The 26,086-nt window shown below is 42.9% G+C and overlaps 1 protein-coding gene and 1 pseudogene across 1 annotated transcript in view; one reads left to right on the forward strand and one right to left on the reverse strand.

Annotated features, from left to right (window-relative positions):
* Positions 1-26,086, forward strand: part of LOC144333276 (myosin-IIIb-like) — a 109,391-nt gene that overhangs the window by 57,808 nt on the left and 25,497 nt on the right. The gene's annotated exons all lie outside the window — the stretch shown is intronic.
* On the reverse strand, positions 3,687-4,389 carry LOC693519 (high mobility group protein B1 pseudogene; annotated as a pseudogene).

A 26,086-nucleotide genomic window follows, 5' to 3' on the forward strand; every position in this document is an offset into this window, starting at 1 on the left:
CCGGCTGTTCCTGGGATTCATGAGACATCAAAGGGCCTCACGAACGAATTCCCCTGCAATGCACAGTGCTTGGCACCATGGTCTGCCTCCATCTGAATAAACAGAGTGCAGTTTGGTCACTGGAAACTAGGATTAGAATGATCAGAAGGCCAAAAAATCATTTATTTTGTGGCAACTTTTCCTTTTTGAATCTCTCAGCCTTCTAGCTTAGTCTGACACTTCATGGCCCTTGGGGAATCCAACTATCCTGTGTGGAAATTCAGAACTGCAGCCTTTATACTAAGAACCACGCTATGGCTACAGGCCACAGACCTGAGTCCATTGGGACCACATGTGGTCTACCTGCTGGTGAGGGATGGCAGTAAGGACACAGAGTGTAGTTGTAAGGATGTGGGCTCTGGACTTACATGGCCCAAATTTGTATCAACAAGCCATTTCCAAGTTATGTGAACTTGGGTAAAGGGGTCCTGGGCTTCAGTTTCAGAATCTATAAAATGGTAATAACAGTACAAATCTTTCAGAGTTGTTACGGGAATTAAATGAAATTACTCATGTCCAGAGCTAAGCTAAGAATCTAGTACATAAAAAGCTATAAAAATATAGTTAACCATTATTGTCATTATTATTACAATTATTATTAGAAATGGGTCCTGCCTCTTTGCTTCAAGTCCTTTCATGCCTCTGCTTAAATTCAATGCATATTTAATGAAGTGCCTACTGCAGGTCAGATCTGGTGTGTTAGATGCTTTTACGTACTTCTCAGAGCGCTGTATGGCTTGAAAAATCGCTTTTGTATTTCTCTGTTCATTTTCCTCAGTGTTTCCACCCATCCTGTCTTCATTTCACCCTACAGGACATTCTCCCTCACTCCTCATTGTGTTCTTAGTCATTCTCTATCTCTGCAGCACACAGTAGTAAGGACTACATCAAGCTAAAGCATAGAATACTGTTAGTACTGGTAGCACCCATTTGACTATACTCCAGGCAGTTACATCAAAGGAGAGGCATTTCAGAAGGTGAATCCAATTTGTTTTATTTTGCAAAGTGAGCTCTGGGTAGAAAATCTATTACTCCCAAAGATTTGCAGTAACTCTTTACATATTAGGCACAGTAATCTGTTGTCAAATATAGCTGTTCCAAGTATCTTTTTTCCATTTGTTATTGCTTGTTTGTTTTTACTGTTAAAAGGGTTTTGGTTTTTGTTTTTGTTTTTGTTTTTTTGCCTGTAATCCCATAATCCCAGCACTTTGGGAGGCTGAGGCAGGCGGATCATTTGAGGTCAGGAGTTTGCGACCAGCCTGGTCAACATCGTGAAACCCCGTCTCTACTAAAAATACAAAAAATTAGCCGGGCATGGTGGCGGGCACCTGTAATCCCAGCTACTTGGGAGGCAGAGGCAGGAGAATTGCTTGAACCTGGGAGGCGGAGGTTGCAGGGAGCCGAGATTGTGCCACTGCACTCCAACCTTGACGACAGAGTGAAACTCCAGCCCAGACAAAAAAAAAAAAAGGTTTTTTTGATGTACTCAGCTCAATACTTTAGAGTGCTCACCCTTAGCCTCATGCTTAGAAAAATCTTTCCCACCCTGCGATTACATATTCACCCATATTTGCTTTTATCACTTTTCAAATTTTTTAATATTTAGATTTAATACAAATATCCTTAAAATGTTTATCTTTAAACTGTCTAGGATTTATCTAGCAAAAATTATTAACTTCATAAGTCAGCCATGATTGTTGATTATTTTCCCCCCCTGGAGATCTTGCCTTGCTTCTTATGGCAGTGATGGCTCTGGGAAGGCAGTAATGAAGGAATGCAGAAATGGTCCACTGGATGTAAACAGCAGAGAACTCTGAAGATAAGCCCTTCCTTGTTTTTTTTTTAATTATTATTATTATTAGTTTATTAGTATCATCTAGGACTCAGATGTTCGTATTCCTCCTGAAATTACATAAACAAATGCAAATGGAAATAATCCAAGTCAAAATTATACAACAAAACAACACTCCATCACAAAAGCATGTAAAATTATAAGAACGCAGCCAGGCGTGGTGGCTCACGCCTATAATCCCAGCACTTGGGGAGGCCGAGGCGGGCGGATCACCAGGTCAGGAGATCGAGACCATCCTGGCTAACACGGTGAAACCCCATCTCTACTAAAAAAATACAAAAAATTAACTGGGCGTGGTGGCAGGCGCCTGTAGTCCCAGCTGCTCGGGAGGCTGAGGCAGGAGAATGGTATGAACCCAGGAGGCAGAGCTTGCAGTGAGCCGAGATCGTGCCACTGCACTCCAGCCTGGGTGACAGAGTGACACTCCATCTCAAAAAAAAAAAAAAAAATTATAAGAACACTTTTAAAATACTGGCACTTTAAGAAAATGATAATCTCGAAAACCACAAAATTGCCAAATTGTTCCCTAAACTGCTAAGCAGATAAACATGACTAATGAATGAGTTTGGGTTTTGTAAACAAAAATCATTCAAATAAATTGAACAATTCATACTGAAATGCAAAGTTTAAGTGCCTTCCTCCTATCTACTTGGATTTATAAAGGGGCAAACCGTAATATAGGAAATGTATACCCTATTTTAAAAGCTGGCCCAATTAATTAAAAATACTTTTAATGGAAAGTCTCATTTCTTGAGCAGTCCATATTTAGATAAATGGGAAAAGACATCTATAGCCAGCATTTTCATAGTCTTCACTGAGACTAATGTCAACAAAAAATTTAATTTGGCAGTCTTGTATTTTAAGCTCACGCTTTTGGGGATACATTCTCAGGTCTTCTTTAACATGAGAACTGCAAAATATCACTGCCATTACATGGTAATGGGAGTTAAAGAACAGAGTCCTCATGTAAAGGATAGAGCATCCTTTTCTGTTAGTCCTTCAAGGACAGACTTTCAAAATGTTTGCTTCTAATAATCCCATGCTGTGAGTAGATTGATTACTCTTCAGTTTGTAAATATAAGTGGGCTATGTGAAATTTCTTAACTGATCAAGATTTTGGATTTTCAGTTATGGATGAAAACTATCTCAACTTAACTTTACCCCTGTTATGATATGCAGGGTATGTAGACAAAAGCTTGTTACTAGCTAACTATATGAAAGAATAAACATGGTAATAATTCATGTGATTCAAAATGGGCAAAAGCAAAAGACTAGCTTCCCCTCAAGAAGAAAAATTTCAGACCTATGAAAAGGACAATACTAATAAAAAAAAATTGTATTTACTTGGAAGCATTCAGAATGTCAACAAAACAGCTGTAACTTTTTTTTTTTTTTTTTTTTTTTGCAATTACAAAGTGGTATTCAGTTAACAGAACAACAATTATTTCATATAAGCTGGATCAGAGACAACTAAAGATAAAAAACTGTCATCCCCATAGATAACTAATTTGTGCTGTGCACCAAAAAGAACCTGCTTGAGATTTCCACTCCAGTTTACAACCCCCATACTGTACCAGGCAAGGTTAGTGGCTATTGAAAATACCACCAGGACAGGGCTCTCTAAAGACACATTTGGTAGTGTGTTAACTATACAAGAAAAGACACTGTACAGTGTAAAAACAAATCTTACACAGGCTTACATTTTAATTGTTTTTTCTTTAAAAGGAGTGAGTTGTGTACAGAGGGGTTAAATGCTTTATAGACAGGGAAGAAAACTATGCTAGAACCAACTTATTCATCCATCATCATCTTCATCTTCCTCCTCATCATCATCTTCCTCATCTTCCTCCTCTTCCTTCTTTTTCTTGCTTTTTTCAGCCTTGACAACTCCCTCTTTTGCTGTATCAGGCTTTCCTTTAGCTCGATATGCAGCAGTATCCTTTTCGTGTTTTTGCTTCAGCTTGGCAGGCTACTTCTCACAAGGCTGCTTGTCATTTGCAGCAGTGTTATTCCACATCTCTCCCAGTGTCTTCGCAACATCGCCAATGGACAGGCCAGGATATTCTCCTTTGATTTTTGGGTGATAGAGCAGAACAGGAAAAAGGCCAAAGGAGGCCTCTTGGGTGCATTGGGATCCTCTAACTTCTTTTTTGTCTCCCCTTTAGGAGGGATAGAGGTTTTCATTTCTCTTTCATAATGGGCCTTGTCCACCTTTGCGATATCTTCAAATTTTCCTTTCTCTTTAGCAGATGTAGTCTTCCACCTCTCTGAGCACTTCTTAGAAAACTCTGAGAAGTTGACTGAGGCATCTGGGTGCTTCTTCTTATGCTCCTCCCGACAAGTTTGCACAAGAAAAGGTATATGATGACATTTTGCCTCTCTGCTTGTTAGGGTCTCCTTTGCCCATGTTATTTTTCCTCAGCAAGGCATAGAGTTGCCCAGTGCCCATCTGGCTCTCACTTGCCCTGGCACTGTCTCTATGGAGCTCAATGTACTGCAGTGGCTGTGAGAGTGGGAGCCAGGCATAGCCTCCTCACCCTCTCCGCTCTGTAACATTACCCTTCCTTGTTTTTATATAGTTTAATGATTTATAGCGATATACTGTAATAACTTAGCCTTTTAATTTGGGTTTTCTGCTGCACTTATAACAATGTTTTGAATACAGAGTGCATCACTGTTTATTAATAGGATTTATCTTCTCAAGTGTGCTAGGGCAGGAAAAACAGTTAAATTCACTCTTAGGTCCTTTTCACTTTTTGCTTCTGCTGTTCCCACTCCAGCCAAGGCTTTCATCACCTCGGTTGGACTATTATAATGTCTTTTTTGATTCTCTTCTTTCTCTCTCTCCTCTAAATTATTCTGCATGCCACTGCCAATTACTATATGTCATCCTCCTAATCAGAAGCTCCAATGTCTCCCCAGAGCCCATGGGATAAAAGACAAAATCTTTAAGAATGACTTCCGCCAGGCGCAGTGGCTCACGCCTGTAATCCCAACACTTTAGGAGGCCGAGGAGGGCGGATCACCTGAGGTCGGGAGTTCGACACCAGCCTGACCAACATGGAGAAACCCCGTCTCTACTACAAATACAAAACTAGCCAGGTGTGGTGGCACGTGCCTGTAATCCCAGCTACTTAGGAAGGCTGAGGCAGGAGAATCACTTGAACCCGGGAGGCGGAGGTTGCGGTGAGCCGAGATCATGCCATTGCACTCCAGCCTGGGCAACAAGAGTGAAACTCCATCTCAAAAAAAAAAAAAAAAAGAAAAAGAAAAGGAAAATACAAAATACTATGCATTTGCTATATAAGCAATTTGATAGCCCATAGAATATTTCTTTTATTCTAAAAGATTGTTTCTCTAAACATCTTAAAACTTTCATGTTTTTTCTCTTCTCATTATTCCGATGGCATAGATTAGTGTCGCTGATATCCCCAGATTTCATAGATGAAAGAGTCACACAAACATCAGCCACCTTTTCTTACCACAAAATAGGAAAACAGTAGTTATTCCCAATCCAATTGTCTTTGGGATTTAGGATGACAGTTGTCTACTTCATATTGGGTAAAGGTTTTGTGTGCTTTTAGGCAAAGGTTTTGTTTAATCATTCAAGAAAATTTTTGGTTTTGTTTTTAAAATGCTTAGAAAAACATAAATATTCATCAATAGAAACTTGTTAACATAATGGTACATCCATAAAATGGAATACTATGGAACCATGAATAAGAATGACATAGCTATATCATCATGGACCACATAACAATGTTGTGATCAATAATGAACCACATATAGGATGGTGACCCCATAAGATTATAATACCATATTTTTGCTGTACCTTTTCTAAGTTTACATATGTTTAGATACACAATTTTTTACCACTGTGTTATAATTGCCTACAGTATTGAGTATGGGAACATGCTATACAGGTTTTTAGCCTAAGAGCAACAGGTTATACCATATAGCTTAGGTATCTAATAGACTATACCGTCTATGTTTGTGTAAGTACACTATAGGTTATTCCAACGAAGACAAAATTGTCTAATGGCACATTTCTCAGAACATATCCTCATTGTTAAGCGATGCTTGACTTTATGCAAAAGCCTCCATGTTATATTGAAATATGAAAAAAGCAAGGCACAGAGTGTGTAAATATGCTCACATTTGAGGGTTTTGTTTTTATTTTTATTTTTGTTTTACAGGCAGGAGATGTAGCCTTAGAATTTTATGTGTATAGAATAGTTCACACAAGACAGCAATGGCAACAGTTTCCTCTGGAGCAAGGGCTAGGGTTCCGGGGAGGACCTACTTATTCATCATCTTTTGTGCTATTTAACTTTTTTTCTATACCTAAAGTGTGTGAATTTTTTCAATTAAAACTGTTAATTAAACGTTTTAAAAATAAAACGTTTTAAAAATGAAATTTTACCCTCATTTAATGACCCTTAAGCGAAGAGGGAAGTGAACTATATCAACAGATACAGAAACCAGCTAGGTCAGCACTTTTGAGTTAGAGAGGAACAATAACTCTTTCTGAAACAGAAGAACATTCTTCAGTGACTGCATATCATTCAGAACTTAAGCAACAAAAAAAGACAAAGCAGGGATAGAAAAGCTGTAATAATTAAAGCAACCCAAACAATTTCCTTCCAGATATGTGAGAAAAGAAAGTAGAAGAGAAGGTGACCATTAAGGAACATGGTATTCCAGAAAGAGGCCACACAGTGCAGTTGCGCACATGTATAGCAAGTTAACTAGTTCTCAAGTCTCCATTTTTGCTGATGGTAGAAAACAATCTGGTAGCTTCCAGGTAAACTCAATCACTTATAGGATTTTTCATACTCTCTCTTTAATATAAATACTCAGTTAATTTAGGCTTCTCCTCCCTCACCTTTCTTCTTTTATCCCCTTCTTAGCCAAATTTTAAAACATTTTTTACTATACCTGTTATCTGTATTTCCCCCTAGAGAACCCTTTGGGTCCTATCCCTGTCCTGAAACACATTATCAGGGTTGCCAAAGACCTCCAGGTTGCCAGATCCAGAGGGTCTTCTCTGTCGTTTCCTCATTCTGCCTCTCAGCAGGATTTGACCAGGCTGACCCATGGTTTTCTTAAACCACTCTCTTCTCAGCTTCTGTGAAGACTCACCCTTCTGGCTTTCCCCCAGCCTCATGGCTGCTCTTTGTTTCCTCTCAAACCTCTAAATGCCAGAGTTCCTCAGGCATCAGAGAACCTTTTCTCTTCTCCCTTTATATTTATTCTCCAAGCCTGAAATTCCACTGATATGTTGACGATGCCCCAGTTCATATGTCCAGCCCAGATTGTTTCTCTGGATTTCAGACACAAACAGAGCTTCCTACTTGATATCTCCACTCAAATGTTTCCAGGGTATCCCATGCTTAGCGTGTCCAGAACAGAACTCTTGATCCCCTCATGTCTTGAAAACTTAATCCTCCCTTGGTATTTCCTGTTTTAATAAGTGGCATCATGTTTGGCTGGGTGCGGTGGCTCATGCCTGCAATCCCAGCACTTTGGGAGGCAAAGGGGGCGGATCACCTGAGGTCAGGAGTTCAAAACCAGCCTGGACAACATGAGAAAACCCCATCTCTACTAAAAATACAAAAAAAAAAGAATAGTCAGGTGTGGTGGTGGGCACCTGTAATCCCAGCTACTCAGGAGGCTGAGGCAGGAGAATCACTCGAACCCGGGAGGCAGAGGTTGTAGTGAGCTAAGATCATGCTACTGCACTCTAGCCTGGGCGACAGAGTGAGACTCCGTCTAAAAAAAGAAGGAGTGGCACCAATGTCCACCCAAGGATCCAAGCCAGAAGCCTGGGAGCCATTCTTGATGGTCTCTCCTTTCCCTCATTTTCCACATCTAGTGCATCAGCAAATTCTGTTTTGACCTTCTGCATACATCTTGATTTTGTCCGTTTCTCTTCCTCTTCACTGCCACAATCCTGGTCCAGATAACCATCGCCTCTGACCTGTAGTAGCCTCCTCACTGGTCCCCTCACTTCGCCTCTGGTGTCATTACATATATGGGACCCCCACCAGAGACGGCGATCAGTGTTGAAGAAATAAACTGCTTCATGTTTTCTTTCTTCACATTTTCCTTCCATAGCTTCCCACTGACTTTAAGAAAAAGTCAAACTCCCTCCCTGGCCATCAAAGCTCTGTATGACCTGTCCATACTCCATTTCTTCAGCTTTACCTCACATCATGATCCCCTTCCTCACTACAGTCCAGCTGCACTGGGCAGATCTGATCTGCCTCCGGGACATGGAGATGGCATCTGCATTATGCTGTCCCCTCAGCCTGGAACACTCTTCTCATTCTTCAGACCTCAACCATCAACTCTTCAGAGAGGCCATCACCCACCACCATATCCTTGAGTTCCTTTTCCCCTGTAATTTTGACTTAAAACAACCTATTTGTTTCCTCGCCTGCAATTATTGTTTATAGTGAAACTTCATCACTAGAATGAATGAAAATCTCCATGAAGGTATCAGTCATGTCTGTCTTGCCCACCTAATACATTCCTAGAAAGTGACACATGGAGGATGTTCAATCAGTGATGAGTATTGTTGTGGCTTTAGGAATGCGTAAATATTTGCAACATTTTCTCTAACTCTGCTATGATGTTCCTTATAAAAATAAAACACAGGCCGGGCGCAGTAATCCCAGCACTTTGGGACGCCAAAGTGGGTGGATCACCTGAGGTCATGGGTTCGAGACCAGCCTGACCAACATGGAGAAACCCTGTCTCTACTGAAAATACAAAATTAGCTGGGCGTGGTGGTGCACGCCTGTAATTCCAGCTACTTGGGAGGCTGAGGCAGGAGAATCACTTGAGCCCGGGAGGTGGAGGTTGCTGTGAGCCCAGATCACGGCATTGCACTCCAGCCTGGGCAAAAAGAGCGAAACTCCGTCTCAAAAAATAAAACAAAATAAAATACAAGCAATAAACATGCTCTTCTCTTAATAATTATAGTCTTGGAGGAAAAGCATTCATAAGTAGAAATTTGTATTCCTATTTTTCCCAGTTATAATAAGTCAAATTGTATGAGATTATTGCTTTTAGAGAGTTTGTTACTACCAAACAACAATTTGAAAAGGTACAAACTCACATATTTAGTTTAAGCTATTGTATCAGTTGGGATAGACTAGATTATGATGCAGAAATAAAGAATCCTCACAACTTAGTGGCTTACAACCACAAAGGTTTCTTTCGCACTTGTGCTATGCTACGTGGGTCGGCTGCGGCTCTGCTCTGTGTCCTCTTCACTCCAGAACCCAGGCTGATACAGCAGTTTTCATCTCGATCATCCTGGGGGTTATGGCAGAGACTTGGCAAACCACACTCTAGTTTCTATCTACAAATACACATACCCTTTTAGCCCACATTTCACTGGCCAAAGGAAGTGACACCACCATTCCTGAATTCAGCAGGGTAGAGAAGTGAATCTTTCTGCTGGGAGAGGCACTTCAGGGGTCGGAACACAGATATTTAGTGTAAAAGTAATACAGACTATCCCAGTTAGCCTGAGCAGCTAATGTTTTCACCTGGTAGTAGCTAGCTACATTTTAGTTATTAATATACATCCTAGCAGTAAATAGGACTAAGCTTATGCCATTTAGCCTATTCATAAATGCAATATTATATGGTAAAAATACCTACATTAGTGTTCTGACCTGTGCTTAACATTTCATAATAATGTAGGTTTCTTGTATTTAGTAGAAGCTCTAGGTAAAGGAACAAAGCTTGTAGAAATCAGGAATTCTAAAGAATAACAGAAATCCCTCTGCTTTGCTTGTTGATTTGAAAGATATGTTTTGTAAAGGAGAAGTAATATAATTAGGGGTCACTGACTTTTGATGTTCTGTTTTAAACTTGTACACATTTAAGGATACCTATAGACAAAATCCAGAAATGCTTATGAAGTTGCCTGAAATTTGGGGACAGGTACACTTCTGGAGGTTTCCTATTCTAAGTTAATGCCATGATGTAAAGAATAGTTACAGGCGAGGCAGAGGTTGCAGTGAGCTGAGATTGGGCCACTGCACTCCAGCCTGGATGACAGGGTGAGACTCCATCTCAAAAAACAAAAAAGAAAAAGAAAAAAGAAGAGTTACAGACATCAGAATGGTTTGGGAGCATATGGATTCTGGGGTAATTTTATTACTTACTTGCTACGTACCTTCTCTTTCTACAAGATACAGATATTTATAATATGTAAGTGCCACAGACTTCTGAGTACAGTTCATGGGCAACGAAAGAACTGATAATCAATTAATAGACATTAAAAGGATGTAAGTACTTTGTAAGCATTACTTTGACTTCCCAGTGGAATTATACAAGACTGAAAGATCCAAAAGTCAACCACGAGAAGTTCCCATTAATGATGAACAGCATTTCTCTTATCCTCTCCTTTGCTTCTCCAGAGGTGGTACAGATTCTTATTACCGTTTAAATGTCCTTTGCGTAGATGCGCTCAGAAAGACATCACCCAATAGGAAAAAAACCTTTTAACTTTGCTTATGGTCCCAGTATGCTTCAACTGGCTTATTCAAGCCCAAAGAGAGAGAGCGAGCAAGAGAGAGAGAAAGAAAGAGTATATGTGTGTGTGTGTGTGTGTGTGTGTGTGTTTCAGCACTTCCAGCCTCTCATGAAATTAACCATTGATCTAAAAGTCAGAGATGCAAATCCAGAGAAAACTAGAAGCATTCCAGGGCCCACAATATAAAGTTAATTACCTAAGGAAAACTACAAGAAAGACTTTTGTTTTCCACCAAAATCTCCTCCCCAGGCTGTTAGCTATGTCGTACATGGGCCCAATCGATATATTAGCGCTTGAGAACCAAAGTCCCTTGGAATAAATTAATCTGTCAGGGAAAGCAATAAACAAAGAACAAATTAACATGTTTTAAGACATTGCTTAAATTTTCATAAATATAGACCTTGAGACGGGATGATGAGTTCCCAGGAGCCAAAGCTAATATTTGGTTGTAATTAAGAGTTGCTCTTTCATGTTTCTTCTGATGTAGGTGGGAAATCACCCACGTGCTTGCTGAGTTCCTTGCCCATACTTCTTCACAAATGCCACTGTTTACTTCATTAATGAGCAGTGGGTGCCTCACACATTATACTGGCATACTTAGCTTGTTTCACCTCTAGCTAACATTAACATAATGGAAAACTATACACAAATATACACACACACACACATACATACCACACACACACACACGTCATACAAGCAGGTATTCCTTCAGGAATCTCCATATATTTTTAGTGGCTCAAAAGGACTTAATGGCCTAATACATGATATACTAGACCCATCCAAGAGGCTGATGTTCATACCTCAGACCTCTGTTGCTAACAACCCCTACGTGCCCTTCACTGTGTGCAGGTGTGGAGCGAAATTGCTGACGATTAGCAGGGAGAGAGACAACTGTGTAAGTTACTTATTTGTAAGGACTCATTTAAATACAAGCACCAGAAAAAATCTATCTCAAACCAGCGTAGACCAAAAGACAATTTATTGGGGTCCAATGATGTCATTAGGCTGCTGTTTCTTTCTCCCTGTGGTTCAGTGCTGCTTATTCTCAGGAGGTGACATTATCAGTGCTGGTAAAGTGGCCACTGCCAGCCCTGAGCCTGCATCCATGAAGTAGAACTCAAGATCCCAAAAGACAAAGGGCTGTCCCTCTTCCAGTGTCCGTATCTCAGATCTCCTAGAGGAACTTCAGCCCTGCCTGGGTCCTGTGCCCACTCCTGAACTAATTAATCACTCTGGGTGTGGAAAGGGGGGCCAGGCCCAGGACATGTGTTCAAATTGATTTGGAAAGAAAGAGGCAGACCGGGGAGATCAGCCACATCCAAACACCTGCAAAGGAAAGAGGAGACTCTACCACAGCAGAGGGCTAGAGATGTTAGGTCAAACAACCAATGTCCACCTCAAGAATTTTATTTCCAAGGCCGGGCGCGATGGCTCACGCCTGTAATCCCAGCACTTTGGGAGGCCGAGGCAGGCAGATCACAAGGTCAGGAGATCGAGACCATCCTGGCTAACCCAGTGAAACCCCATCTCTACTAAAAATACAAAAACAAAATTAGATGGGCGTAGTGGTGGCCACCTGTCGTCCCAGCTACTCAGGAGGCTGAGGCGGGAGAATGGTGTGAACCCAGGAGGTGGAGCTTGCAGTGAGCCGAGATCACGCCACTGCACTCCAGCCTGGGCGACAGAGCGAGACTTTGTCTCAAAAAAAAAAAAAAAAAAAGGAATTTTACTTCCAGTGTATTCACCATGTCCAATTGCTGAATGAGCTGATTTACAGAAGAGGCCAAGATAGAGATCCTTGTGTTTATATAGCAAGTCCGAGCTCTGGTAACAAAACTGAATACCCTCTATCAGGTGGTCAAGTAACTCTCTATCAAGTTCTAAACAAAAACTCACTATAGGTCTTTAAAAACTAAAATGAGGTACCTACATATGTTTCTTTTCCCAGTTGTGGTAGCTCTCTCAAATGAATTTAAATAGCTTCCTACTTCCCACTACATCTTACTTGATGGAATGTATCTGTGCTAATTATCTTATTACTTACTGTTACTAAAGCATACCCAGGAAAAACCAACAGCATACAGTACTTTTTATCAGTTGACAACTTTTAAAATGCTAATTTCTGTGTTTGCATAATTTCATAACTCAGCACACTTGAGGATTTTGCATTTGGGTAGTAGACGAAATTTGAATTGCTTATTTTGATGTGAGATGCTTGTTCTAATTATTGAGCAATTTATATATTGTGAAGCTAGTTTATATAATTCTCAATACATGTACACAGAGCTGGAAATATGTTAATATTCTCCAAAGCTATACTATCAGGGAAAAGAGAATAGTCTCCGAACCAAGTAGTTGCAGATCCATGAAGCCAGAGGAGTCGCTGAGTCTGTTCTTTTTGGGAAGCAAGATAAGCATGGCTGGTGCTTTATTAACCTATATGTAGGACTCAGATTTACCCCAGTGAAAGGCATGGCAAATTCATCAGGACTACAGACAAACCATGTTCTGAGATGGATGGGATTAGCAGGTCAGTCCCCTCGGCAACTGGAGGGGCACCACCTAGATCCTTATGAAGCGGAGATTTGGCTGATTAAAAACACTCTGCCTCAAAATTACTTACATAACATCCATCATGTAGAAGCAGTATGTTTAACCCATGATTGGAGGAACATTTTTAAGTAAATATTCTATCGACAATGATTGGGCTCTTTTTGTTTGTTTGTTTTTTTAAAGGGCAAGGGCCAGACTCATTCTGGCAAAATAGAATCCCCAAAGACCAGCCCCTGGAATAACACTTACTGCAGCAAAGCTTCACGTAAAATGTGTAAAATGTGTGTGAAAAAAAAATTTGCACAAAATGCAGATGTTGAGGACAGTGGGGACAGTGGGAATTCTACAGATTGGAAATGAAATCAGGAGTAGTTCAGTGTTTTCTCCTTGAAAGTTATATTCCTGGGGATGGGAGAGGACCAGGCAGGAGAATTCAAAAGCCTCCTACTACTGCATTCAATAAAATAAAAAGAAGACAGTATGCTAAAGAGACTAGCAATAACATTTCATAAATCTTTGAAAATAGCAACCATGGGTATAGCACAATTAATTTCTATACGCTATCTCTTGTTCACAGGGAACTTGTCAGTTTCTCCCTCCCTATAGCTTCAGTGAGGAGTTATGGATTTATTTTGCTCTGCTACAAGTGAATAGACTGAAGCAGGGTTTTTCCTCCTATGTGGACCTACATCCAAACATAGAAACTTCACAGATCAATTTTTGAATTCCATTTCCTCCTTGGCCCAAAAATGCTTCTCAAAAAATAGAAAAATATGTTGTCTTTAGCATCGTAATGGATCTCCAGGCCAGTTCTCAGGGACACTGAGTCCTACTCACAGAGCAGCAGTGGACTGTCTGACCACACCTTCCCTTGATACCTGGGCAGGATAGGATAGCCTGGACTCAGCCATCCCTTCCCTAAAAATCTGCACTCCCACCAGTTACCATAAACTAATGCATTGTCTTGTCTGTCACCTGTTCTACTCTTTGGTCCAGCTCCCATGAACCCAAACATTTTACAGGAAAGAGCATGACAGGGCAGGCCAACCCTGGTGGCGCAAGGGCCACCCTCACCCTTAGTGTGTGTTTGCATCAAGGGGTTTGTGTGAGGTGTCATCAGATCTTGGGAAAGGAAGCTTGGCAGTGCCAGTACTCAGGGCCTTAGGGACAGCAGGGCTAGTCATTGTGCCCTGACCTACAATTCCTTTTTTGTGTAAATATCTCTATCACTTTCTAACATTCTATATACCACACTTATTTATTACCCCTATTGTTTATTGTGTCTGCCCCTCATTAACTGCTAAACTCCATAAGCGCAGACATCTTTGTTCACTACCACATCCCCAGCATGTAGAACAAAGCCAGGCACAGAGTAGGCACTGAATAAAATCAAATGAGCAATAAGGAACAGATATCACCATCAGGAAGAAAAGGAGTCTGACACACTGACCCACAGGTAGCAGTGGAGGCAGGAGTTAGAGGGAGCGATGATTCTGGGTTCAACACGACAATTGATATTTGAGCTCATCTTACCTCACCTAACCTGGTGCAGGTATTGCATGGAGGAAGAGACCATGCTTGTGAACAAGTGAGAGGCCTTGTCAAATTCCCTAATACTTCAAGACAAGCAACCTTACTGTGCAGCTTTCTTAGCAGAGCATGACCCAAGGAAGATGTCTCCTCTCTCACTTTAGAAAGACTCAGGCACTGTCTTTTTGAGGACTAGAAGCTCTCACAGGCTGCGTGCATCAGAAGCGATCTGTCCTTGGTAAGCAGGGAGGCCGATGCAAAGCACTGTGACCAGGGGCAACACTCAGCTTAGGATGTGGACTGGCCATCCTGAGCAGGCAACTCCGGTAATGCGGAAAGCAGGGCCATACTCCAGCCTCTCTCACCACCCACCTGGAGCTCTTTAGGAACTTCCCAGCTACCCTCCAGCTTTCACAAACTATTCTGTGTACCAACAACAGATCATCTCTATTAATCTCACTCACTCTCTGCAATTACTTTTCAGAAGCATGAAAACAACCTCCCGTTAACTTTTGGTTTGGAGTGCTGAACACAATCCAGACTGCCAGCTCTTAGTTCCCACCGCTACCTGCAATCCAAGTTCACACTGGCACTGATGGGACTTCACAGAAGAGGTTGTTCCATTTGATATCTGAAGTCTATGTTGAACTCTGACACACACCTCAGTCCTTCCACCCTCTACCTAGAGCATCCAAGTTCCACATTAATCCTTCCTTCTCTGCTACCACACCTGAGATTCTAAGCACTATTGCTGAAAAGCATATTAATGCAGATTGATGCCACTCACAAAATCATCATCTCCAATCCTAGCTGGGCCTTTAACACTCTCCCAAGTCTGAGTCCTGTGATGGTTAATACTGAGTGTCAACGTAATTGGATTGAAGGATGCAAAGTATTGATCCTGGGTGTGTCTGTGAGGGTGTTGCCAAAGGAAATTAACATTTGAGTCAGTGGGCTGGGAAAGGCAGACCCACCCTTAATGTGGATGGGCACCATCTAATCAGCTGCCAGTTCGGCTAGAATATAAAGCAGGCAGAAAAATGTGAAAGGACGAGACGAGCCTCCCAGCCCACATCTTTCACCCATGCTGGATGCTGCCTGTCCTCGAACATGGGACTCCAAGTTCCTCAGTTTTGGGACTCAACTGACTCTCCTTGCTTCCCAGCCTGTAGATGGCCTATTGTGGGACCTTGTAATCATGTAAGTTAATACTTAATAAACTCCCCTTTATATATATATATATCCTATTAGTTCCGTCCCTCTAGAGAACCCTGATTAATACAAAAGTCCCGAACAAGCTCCCACTCCCATCCCCTTCTGCATTCTATTTCAAGATTCCATCCCTCTCTTCAATCCTCGTGCTCTCTCTCCCACCTCCCCTACCACTAGGGTGTAGCAGCAGCAATGGGGCATAACAAAGGGGGCATGGACTTTGGTGAAAAATGAATCCTGGCTTGACTCTCTGCGTCTTAGTTGGATAAACCTAGTGATTTATCTTTTTCTGCAAAATGAGGATAATAATTCTCACCTTGTAAGGTTGCTAGAGTATTAAATGAGATAATTTATATAAGGCATCGAGAACACCACCTGACACAAAGCACACCACTCAACACACAGTAGCTATTATGATGGGGATCATCATTGTCAGCTGACTATCTGGATTCCTGGGCTCTCTTTGGAGTAAAGAGAGGCCACAAGGTAGGAATTCCCTTTACTTCCTGCTGGAATTTCCAAAGGTTTTTTGTTTTGTTTTGTTTTTTGTTTTTTGTTTTGTTGTTGTTTTGAGATGGAGTCTCGCTCTGTCGCCCAGGCTGGAGTGCAGTGGCCGGATCTCAGCTCACTGCAAGCTCCGCCTCCCGGGTTTACGCCATTCTCCTGCCTCAGCCTCCCAAGTAGCTGGGACTACAGGCGCCCACCACCTCGCCCGGCTAGTTTTTTGTATTTTTTAGTAGAGACGGCGTTTCACCTTGTTAGCCAGGATGGTCTCAATCTCGTGACCTCATGATCTGCCCGTCTCGGCCTCCCAAAGTGCTGGGATTACAGGCTTGAGCCACCGCACCCAGCCGGAATTTCCAAATGTTAAATCCACCTGAATCCATCATGAGCTGACCCTGCCATTTCCACAAACAAGTTGCTCTTCCTGCTCCTTACTCCTCTTCGCTGTGCTCTTAACCAGAGTTTCTCAAATTTAATGTCCTCACAGATCATCTGGAACCTTAATGTCGAATTCTGCTTCAGTAGGTCTGGAACAGGTCGAGATCCCATAGTTCTAACAATCTCCCAGGTGATGTTGATGCTGCTGGTCCAAAGTCCGGCATCTATAGCAAAAGGTTTTCTGTCACATTCTGTCCTGCTGCACCAAGGCCACAACTCCCCTCAGTCCTGACTCTCAGAATTCACAGGCTCTCTCTCTTCTGTCTTTAGAAAGTTCCCTCCCAGCATAAGCCCTCCACCCGTTGCTCTCTTCTCCACTCTTCACAGCCTCATTCCTTGGAAGGTAACTCTTACTACTGGCTCTTCTTCACCTCCATCTCCTTCCCTTGCTCACTAATCTAGCCTTTGCTTCCAACACAGTCTTGAAACTGATGTTATTTAATGTCACAGTCACTTTCTGTTTCTTATATTAAATGACCTCCCTGCCTCTCTGTAGCATTCACTACTGTGGAGTCCCTCTCCCTGTGTTTCGGTATCACACTTCCCCCTATTTTGCCCCCTGCTCTCTGATCCTGCCTTCACATGTGACAACACTTGAAAATCCCACAGGTACCTAAAACCCAACATATCTAGCTCTAGACGTATCTTTCTCCCTCACTTCACCACACATGTTTACTCGATACCAACCCATGTACCAAGCCCACTGCTAGGCACTGAAGGAAAAGCTGTGAACCAAACAGGCAAAAATCCCTGGCCCCATGGAGCCGACAGTGGGAAAGTCAGACAAGAAAGAAAATCACTTGTATAGAAGGTGGCACCTATAAGTCAGGAAGGAGGGATAGGGTGTGCTAGAGGCACAAAGCTGTCTGAGAAAAGAGCTTTCTAAAGACGGAATGGCCAGTGCCAAGGTCCTGAAGTAGGAGCAAAGCTGGTATGTTCCAGAAACAGCAAGGAAGTCAGTGTAGACAGAGGGAAGTGGGTGAGGGGAGGAGTATTGTATTCATTATCTGTTGCTTCTTACAAATTACACCAAAACTTAGTGGTTTAAAATGGCAAACATTTGTTATATCACAGTTTCTGTGGGTCAGGAATGTGGACACAGCTTAGCCGGGTGCTTGTGGCTCAAGGTCTGTTGTGAGGTTGCAGTGAAGCTGTTGGCCAGAGCTGCAGTCTCATCTGAAGTCTCAGTTTGGGGACGAGGGTTGGGGATCCACTTCCAAGCTCACTCCCAACCACCTCTCTCACCACATGGGACTCTTCACAGGACTGTGTTACCACATGGCAGCTGTCTTCCTCTGGAGAGAGTGAGAAAAAGCACACAAGATAGAAACCAGTCTTTTTGAAACTTCATCTTTAAAGTGATGGCCCATCACTGCTGCCATATGCTTTTTTTTGTTTTTGTTTTTGTTTTTGAGACAGAGTCTCGCTCTGTTGCCTAGGCTGGAGTGCATTGGAGAGATCTCAGCTCACTGCAACCTCCACCTCCCAAGTTCAAATGATTCTCCTGCCTCAGCCTCCTGAGTAGCTGGGATTACAGGCATGCACTACCATGCCCGGCTAATTTTTGTATTTTTAGTAGAGACAGGGTTTCACCATGTTGGCCAGGCTGGCTTGCTGCCATATTCTGTTTATTAGAAGCAAGTCACTAAGCCCAAAGAGAGGGAATTATACAGAACGTGAATACCAAGAAGCGGGGATCATTAAAGGGCCACCTTAAAGGCTGTCCACCATAATATGAGGTAAGGCTTATAAGGACTTTGGCTTTTACTCCAAGTGAGATGATAAATCTTTGGAGGGTTTCAGACAAAGAAACAACATGATTTATTGGCTTTTTCCAAACCAAAAAACACTTCTCCATTAAGAATTTCGTACAAATACCTCAGTCTAACATTCAAGGCAAAACTCCACTTTGCTTTTACAGACTGTACTTCCATGACACATCACAGGCTGAGGCCAATTAATAAGAGTTTCTGTACTGGTTAAGAGTTCAATTCTAGAGACAGAGTGCCTGAGCTGGAATGTCAGCTCCTCTTCCATTTATTAGCTATATTAGGCAAGTCATCAAATCTCTCTGCCTCTTTCTCTATAGCTAGTGACAATAATTGTACTTTTGTCAAGAACTGTAAAGGGTCTGAGATTTTACCCGGCTTGTAAGCTAACGAGTTAGCCTGCCCCATTTTCATAGAAACTAGCAGAAGGCACGAGATTCCTATGTCAGAGACAAAAGACTTTATTATTCACAAGACAGTAGGCAGCATGAGCTTCACGTTCCCATTGGTTTCCCTTGTCCCCAAATTCCATGGGGTAGATGGAAAATGGCCCAGGTAGATCTGTGTACACAGTGGGTTTGTGTCACAGTTGAAGAACCGTGAGCTTAGGAACCTTCAGTCTCATAACAGGCTGCAGCAAATCTGCCCACCCTTTGGCCTAGAGGGAGACATTTTCTTTATTATCCTAGTCAGGAAGCGACTCTGTCCTCTGCACTGGAGGAAGACACAATCTTTAGCCTTTTACAGTGTTTGCATACAAATATTTTTGAAAAGATAGTCCAGGACAACAGTTGTCACATATGTATAGAAACACTTGGAGAACTGCTCCCTCAGGGGGTTACTTCATAGGTTTATGTTATGTTTCATTCAGTGAGTTAATTCATGAGTTAGTATCTGGTACATAGTAAGGGCTCAATAAATTATTATGACACCTCTTCTAATATAACACCTTTCTTCAGGCAACTTACAAGATGCTCTTCTTTCCCACCTTTCACACATATTTTAAGCTCCATATTAAATACTACCACTTATATGAAGCCTTATTACCAACTGGAAATGATTTTTATTTATTTATTTATTTATTTATTTATTTATTTATTTATTTTTTGGAGAAAGAGTCTCAGTCTGTGTCCAGGCTGGAGTGCAGTGGCATGATCTTGGCTCAGTGCAACCTCTGCCTTCCAGGTTCAAGTGATTCTGCCTCAGCCTCCCAGGTCGCTGGGACTACAGACACGCGCCACCACACCCAGCTAATTTTTTCTTATCTTTAGTAGAGACAGTGTTTCGCCATGTTGGTCAGGCAGGTCTCAAACTCCTGACCTCAAATGATCCACCTGCCTCGGCCTCCCAAAGTGCTGGGGTCACTGTGAGCCACCAGGTGTGAGCCACTGTGCCCAGCTAGAAATGACCTTTATAATCTGAATTGTGTACCTGTTTTGGAGCACATGTCACATTCTGCCATGTATTACCATTTACCTATTTTTCCCACCCATCCCCTAGATTTTTTTGAACCTTTGATGTGGCAGATGATCTTACCCTCGTATTTGCTTTGCATACAACTGACCCTCAGGAAGTAATCTTGCAACTTGGTGTCCGTGTGAAGAGACCACCAAACAGGCTTTGTGTGAGCAATAAAGCTTTTTAATCACCTGGGTGCAGGCGGGCTGAGTCCGAAAAGAGAGTCAGCTAAGGGAGATAAGGGTGGGGCTGTTTTATAGGATTTGGGTAGGTAAAGGAAAATTACAGTCAAAGAGGGGTTGTTCTCTGGCGGGCAGGAGTGGGGGTTACAAGGTGCTCAGTGGGGGAGCTTTTTGAGCCAGGAGGAGCCAGGAAAAGGAATTTCACAAAGTAATGTCATCGCTTAAGGCAAAGACTGGCCATTTTCACTTCTTTTGTGGTGAAATGTCATCTGTTAAGGCGAGGCAGGGCCTTTTCACTTCTTTTGTGATTCTTCAGTTACTTCAGACCATCTGGGCACATACGTGCAAGTCACAGGGGATGTGATGGCTTGGCTTGGGCTCAGAGGCCTGACATTCCTGCCTTCTTATATTAATAAGAAAAATAAAATAGTGTTGAAGTGTTGGGGTGGCAAAAGTTTTTTGGGGGGTGGTATGGAGAGAGAATGGGCGATGTTTCTCCGGGCTGATTCAAGCGGGATTAGGGGCGGCAGGGGAACCTAGAGTGGGAGAGATTAAGCTGAAGGAAGATCTTGTGGTAAAGGGCTATATTGTGGGGTTGTTAGAAGGAGCATTTGTCACATAGAATGATTGGTGATGGCCTGGATGCAGTTTTGTATGAATTGAAAAACTAAATGGAAGACACAAGGTCTGTATAAGAGAAGTAGAAAAAACAGGTATTAAAGGACTAAGAATTGGGAGGACCTAGGACGTCTAATTAGAGAGTGCTTAAGGAGGCTCAGCATAGCCTTGCTAGCAACGATTATTTATTTACTTTAAGAGGGAATTTAGAGTGGCGGTTTGGGATAGCACTAGGAGATATCAGCTGTGATGGCTTGGAGAAACAGTGTAAACCGGCAGTGTAAACACGAGCAGGGCATGTATGAGTATTTGAGAATGGTGAATAGGAGTATGACTAGACAGAAGACAGTAGAGATGACAAGTTTTTTGGGGTGCAGTCCAAGTTGGTCTGGTATCTGGAATGAGACTGGGACCTAATAAAAAGGAGTGTCCACACAGAAGCTCAAATGGGCTGGAACCTGTAGCATTCCGAGGACAGGCCTGAATTCTGAGAAAGGAAAGTGGTAAAAGTATTGTCTAGTTCTTTTTAAGCTGGTGACTGAGCTTGGTGAGGTGTGTTTTTAAAAGACCATTAGTCCATTCTGCCTTTCCTGAAGATTGAGGACAGTAAAGGATATAAAGGTTTCACTGAATACCAAGAGCCTGAAAAACTGCTTGGGTGATTTGACTAATAATGGCTGGTCTGTTATCAGACTGTATAGAGGTGGGAGGGCCAAACTGAGGAATTATGTCTGACAGAAGGGAAGAAATGACCACGGTGGCCTTCTCAGACCCCGTGGGAAAGGCCTCTCTACCCATCCAGTGAAAGTGTCTACCCAGACTAAGAGATATTTTAGTTTCCTGACTGGAGGCTTGTGAGTGAAGTCAATTTGACTGTCCTGGGTAGGGGCAAAACCTCCAGCTTGATGTGTAGGGAAGGGAGGGGGCCTGAGAAATCCCTGAGGGGTAGGAGAATAGCAGATGGAACACTGAGAAGTGATCTCCTTGAGGATAGATTTCTATGATGGAAAGGAAAGGAGAGGTTCTAAGAGGTAGGCTAGCAGCTTGTAACCTACATGGAAGAGGTTATGAAATGATGACAGAATAGAATGGGCCGGTGAGGCTGGAAGGAGATATTTTCCTTGGTACAGGTAACAGATGAGGAAGAAATTTGGGCTTGACTGAAGTAATGGGGGCTGTCTGTGAAGCCTTGTAGCAGTACAGCCTACGTAACCTGCTGAGCCTGATGGGTGTCAGGGTCAGTCTAAGTGAAAGCGAAGAGAGGCTGGGATGAAGGGTGCAAAGGAATAGTAACGAAAGTATGTTTGAGATCCAGAACAGAATACTGGGTTGTGGAGGGAGGTATTGAGGATAGGAGAGTATATGGGTTTGGTGCTATGGGGTGGACAGGCAAGACAATTTGATTGATAAGGTGCAGATCTTGAACTAACCTGTAAGCCTTGTCTGGTTTTAGGACAGGTAAAATGGGGGAATTGTAAGGGGAGTTTACAGGCTTTAAAAGGCCATGCTGTAGCAGGCGAGTGATAACAGGCTTTAATCCTTTTAAAGCATGCTGTGGGATGGGATATTGGCGTTGAGTGGGGTAAGGGTGATTAGGTTTTAATGAGATGTTAAGGGGTGTATGATCAGTCGCCAAGGAGGGAGTAGAGGTATTTTATACTTAGGGGTTAAGGTGGGGGATACAAGAGGAGGATGCGAAGGAGGCTTTGAACTGGAGAAAAGGTGGCAATGAGGTGTGGCTGTAGCCTAGGAATAGTCGGGGAAGTAGATAATTTAGTTAAAATGTCTTGGCCTAATAAGGGAACTGGGCAGGTGGGGATAACTAAAAAGGAGTACATAAAAGAATGTTGTCCAAGTTGGCACCAGAGTTGGGGAGTTTTAAGAGGTTTAGAAGCCTGGCCATGAATACCCACAACAGTTACGGAGGCAAGGGAAACAGGCCCTTGAAAAGAAGGTAATGTGGCGTGAGTAGCCTCCGTATTGATTAAGAAGGGGACGGACTTACCTTCCACTGTAAGGGTTACCCAAAACATCTGCAATGGTCCAGGAGGCTTCCGAGGTGATGGGGCAGGGTCAGTCTTCAGCCGCTAAGCTGAGAAGGTCTGGGAAGGAGTCAGTCAGAGAGCCTTGGGCCAGAGCTCCAGGGGCTCTGGGAGTGGCTGCCAGGCGTGTTGGACAGTCCGATTTCCAGTGGGGTCCCGCACAGATGGGACACAGCTTAGGAGGAATCCCGGGCTGCAGGCATTCCATGGCCCAGTGGCCAGATTTCCAGCACTTGTAGCAAGCTCCTGGGGGAGGAGGTTCTGGAGGAACCTCTGGCAGCTGCGGTTCAGGCGTTTGGAGTTGTGTGCTGGCGATGTGGCTGGGGTTTGTCTCAGTGGAGGCAAGGAATTGCAACCCAGAAATAAGTTGCTACTTGGCTGCCTCTACTCTATTATTGTACACCTTGAAGGCGAGGTTCATTAAGTCCTGTTGTGGGGTTTGAGGGCTGGAATTTAATTTTGGGGGTTTTATTTAATGGCGGGAGCAGATTGGGTAATAAAATAAAATGCATATTAAGAATAAGACAGTCTTCTGACCTTTCAGGGTCTAGGGCTGAAAAGCGTCTCAGCGTTGCTGCGGAACAGGCCATGAACTGGGCTAAGTTTTTCATATTTGATGAAAAAGAACCTAAACACTAACCGATTTAGGAGGGTCGGATAAAGAAAAAGGAACATTAACCTTGACTATGCCTTTAGCTCTAGCCACTTTTTAAGAGGAAATTGCTGGGCAGGTGGGGGAGGGCTAGTCATGGAACGAAACTGTAAGCCAGACCCACCATAAGCCAGACCCGGTGTGAGGAGAGGAGGTGATAAAAGGATTATATGGTTGGGGAGTGGAGGCTGAGGAAAAACTGGGACCTAGCTCGGCCTGGCGAGGAGGGGAGAGGTTGGATGGGTCTGTAGAAAAGGAAGATTAGAAAGACTCAGTGACGCCTGGGGTTGGGACTGAGGGGACAGGCGGGAGGGAAAAAAGGAAGATTTGGGATGAGTTGCACTGGGAACAGAGACTAGGGAGGGACCGATGTGTAAAAGAATGCCTGGACATCAGGCATCTCAGACCATTTGCCCATTTTACGACACGAATTATTTAGATCTTGTAGGATGGAAAAATCGAAAGTGCTGTTTTCTGGCTATTTGGAACTGCTGTTGAGTTTGTATTGGGGCCAAGCGGAATTGTAGAGGAAAATAAGGCATTTGGGTTTTAGGTCAGGTGTGAGTTGAAGAGGTTTTAAGTTCTTGAGAACACAGGCTAAGGGGGAAGGAGGAGGAATGGAGGGTGGAAGGTTGCCTATAGTGAAGGAGGCGAGCCCAGAGAAAAGAGAGTAGAAACACAGAGGGAAGGAGTTCGGGGGTTCTTGCTCTCCAGAAAAGCAGGAAATGGGTCGAGGAGCAGAAATAAGGGACTGGGGTGCAAAAATAAGAGGTCAGAGCGCAAAAATAAGAGGTTGGGGTGCAAAAATAAGAGGTCGAGGTTCTTGCCCCTCCCCCAGAAAAGCAGAGAAGGGGTAGAGACAAGGAGAGAAGGGGTCGGGGTGCTTGCCCCACCCCCAGAAAAGCAAGATTTGCCGCTAAAGGTGAAGGACCAAGACAGGCATCCCTGTAGCGTGGTCAGACACCTCTGAAACGTGGGTGAGTAATCAGAGAGGAGTCCCCGCAATGATTAAACACCAAGGGAAGGCTGCCTTCCTGAGTCCATGACCGGCACCAGAGTTTTGGGTCTATGGATAAAACGTGTCTCCTTTGTCTCTACCAGAAAATGACAGGAATTGAAATTAAGAGAAGGGAGAGATTGAAGAGTGGCACCAAGATTGAAGGGAGAAAGAGGTTGTGGGATAGTGAGAGAGGTTGGAGAAGAGAGTTAAAAAGGGGCCGCTTACCTGATTTAAAATTGCTAAGATGTTCCTTGGGCTGGTGGGTCTGAGGACCCGAGGTCGTAGGTGGATCTTTCTCATTGAGCAAAGAGCAGAAGGACAGGGGATTGATCTCCCAAGGGGGAGGTTCCCCGATCCGAGTCATGGCACCAAAATGTCATGCGCGTCCATGTGAAGAGACGACCAAACAGGCTTTGCGTGAGCAATAAAGCTTTTTAATCACCTGGGTGCAGGCGGGCTGAGTCCGAAAAGAGAGTCAGCTAAGGGAGATAAGGGTGGGGCTGTTTTATAGGATTTGGGTAGGTAAAGGAAAATTACAGTCAAAGGGGGGTTGTTCTCTGGCGGGCAGGAGTGGGGGTTACAAGGTACTCAGTGGGGGAGCTTTTTGAGCCAGGATGAGCCAGGAAAAGGAATTTCACAAGGTAATGTCATCGCTTAAGGCAAGGACTGGCCATTTTCACTTCTTTTGTGGTGGAGTGTCATCCGTTAAGGTGGGGCAGGGCCTTTTCACTTCTTTTGTGATTCTTCAGTTACTTCAGGCCATCTGGGCATATAAGTGCAAGTCAGAGGGGATGCGATGGCTTGGCTTGGGCTCAGAGGCCTGACAGTGGCTATACTTGACCTTCATTTCAAAAGCCAAAAGCCAACTATTTCTACCTTAAATTGGCTCCACCCTTCTAAATACTGAGAATCTAAATCTTACATCCTTTACTTATATAGTTCTCAAAAGAAAAATACTGAAGTTTCAACTTTCATGTAAGAAAGCCTGAACTACTTAATGTTCACAAAATCAGTAATTTCCAGTGTTGCAGTGTGGTTAATTGTTAAGGTTCCTAACCCTAGCCTAGTCTACAGTCTTGAAGCTAGAAATTATGCCTTAGTCCTTGCACAATGTCTTGCTTTAAAATGTCCTCAATCAATGTTTATTTGAATTAGAAAGGAATCAAAATGATTTTCTGCCCTGAGAAGAGGAACTTTTAAATATCATATAAAGTAATACATGCACATGTTTAAAAAGCAAGTAAAAACTTCAAACAATACAAAAGAAAGAGAAAACTACTTTCCTCCCACAAGCCTTACCCCAAGTCCTTGTTAACAGTTTCTTATGCCATTAATATGCAAAGAAATAAATATGCACATTCTTATATTCTTATAAATCAAACTCTGAGATTATAAAACCTACACCCACTAAAGGCATCAAAACCCCCAGGAGTTCACTTTACCAACAACGGTCCATACAGCATCTTTTGTGAAGCTTTAGTATAGGATTGGACAGTAGGCTTCACGTTTGGATATTTTGCCAAACAATTTTTTTCAAAGAATCTTCCCATAGTCTTTCCTAGGAACCCTATAACTCTGATCAGGTCTGTGTTTTCATTACTCAAGTGTCATGTTTATGTAGGCACACTTATATCCTAAGAAAACCAAAAGTCTCCGTGAGAACAGTGAGAAAGGTCAAAA

This window comes from Macaca mulatta, chromosome 12 (assembly GCF_049350105.2).
Source record: "Macaca mulatta isolate MMU2019108-1 chromosome 12, T2T-MMU8v2.0, whole genome shotgun sequence".
NCBI classification, from domain to species: domain Eukaryota; kingdom Metazoa; phylum Chordata; class Mammalia; order Primates; family Cercopithecidae; genus Macaca; species Macaca mulatta.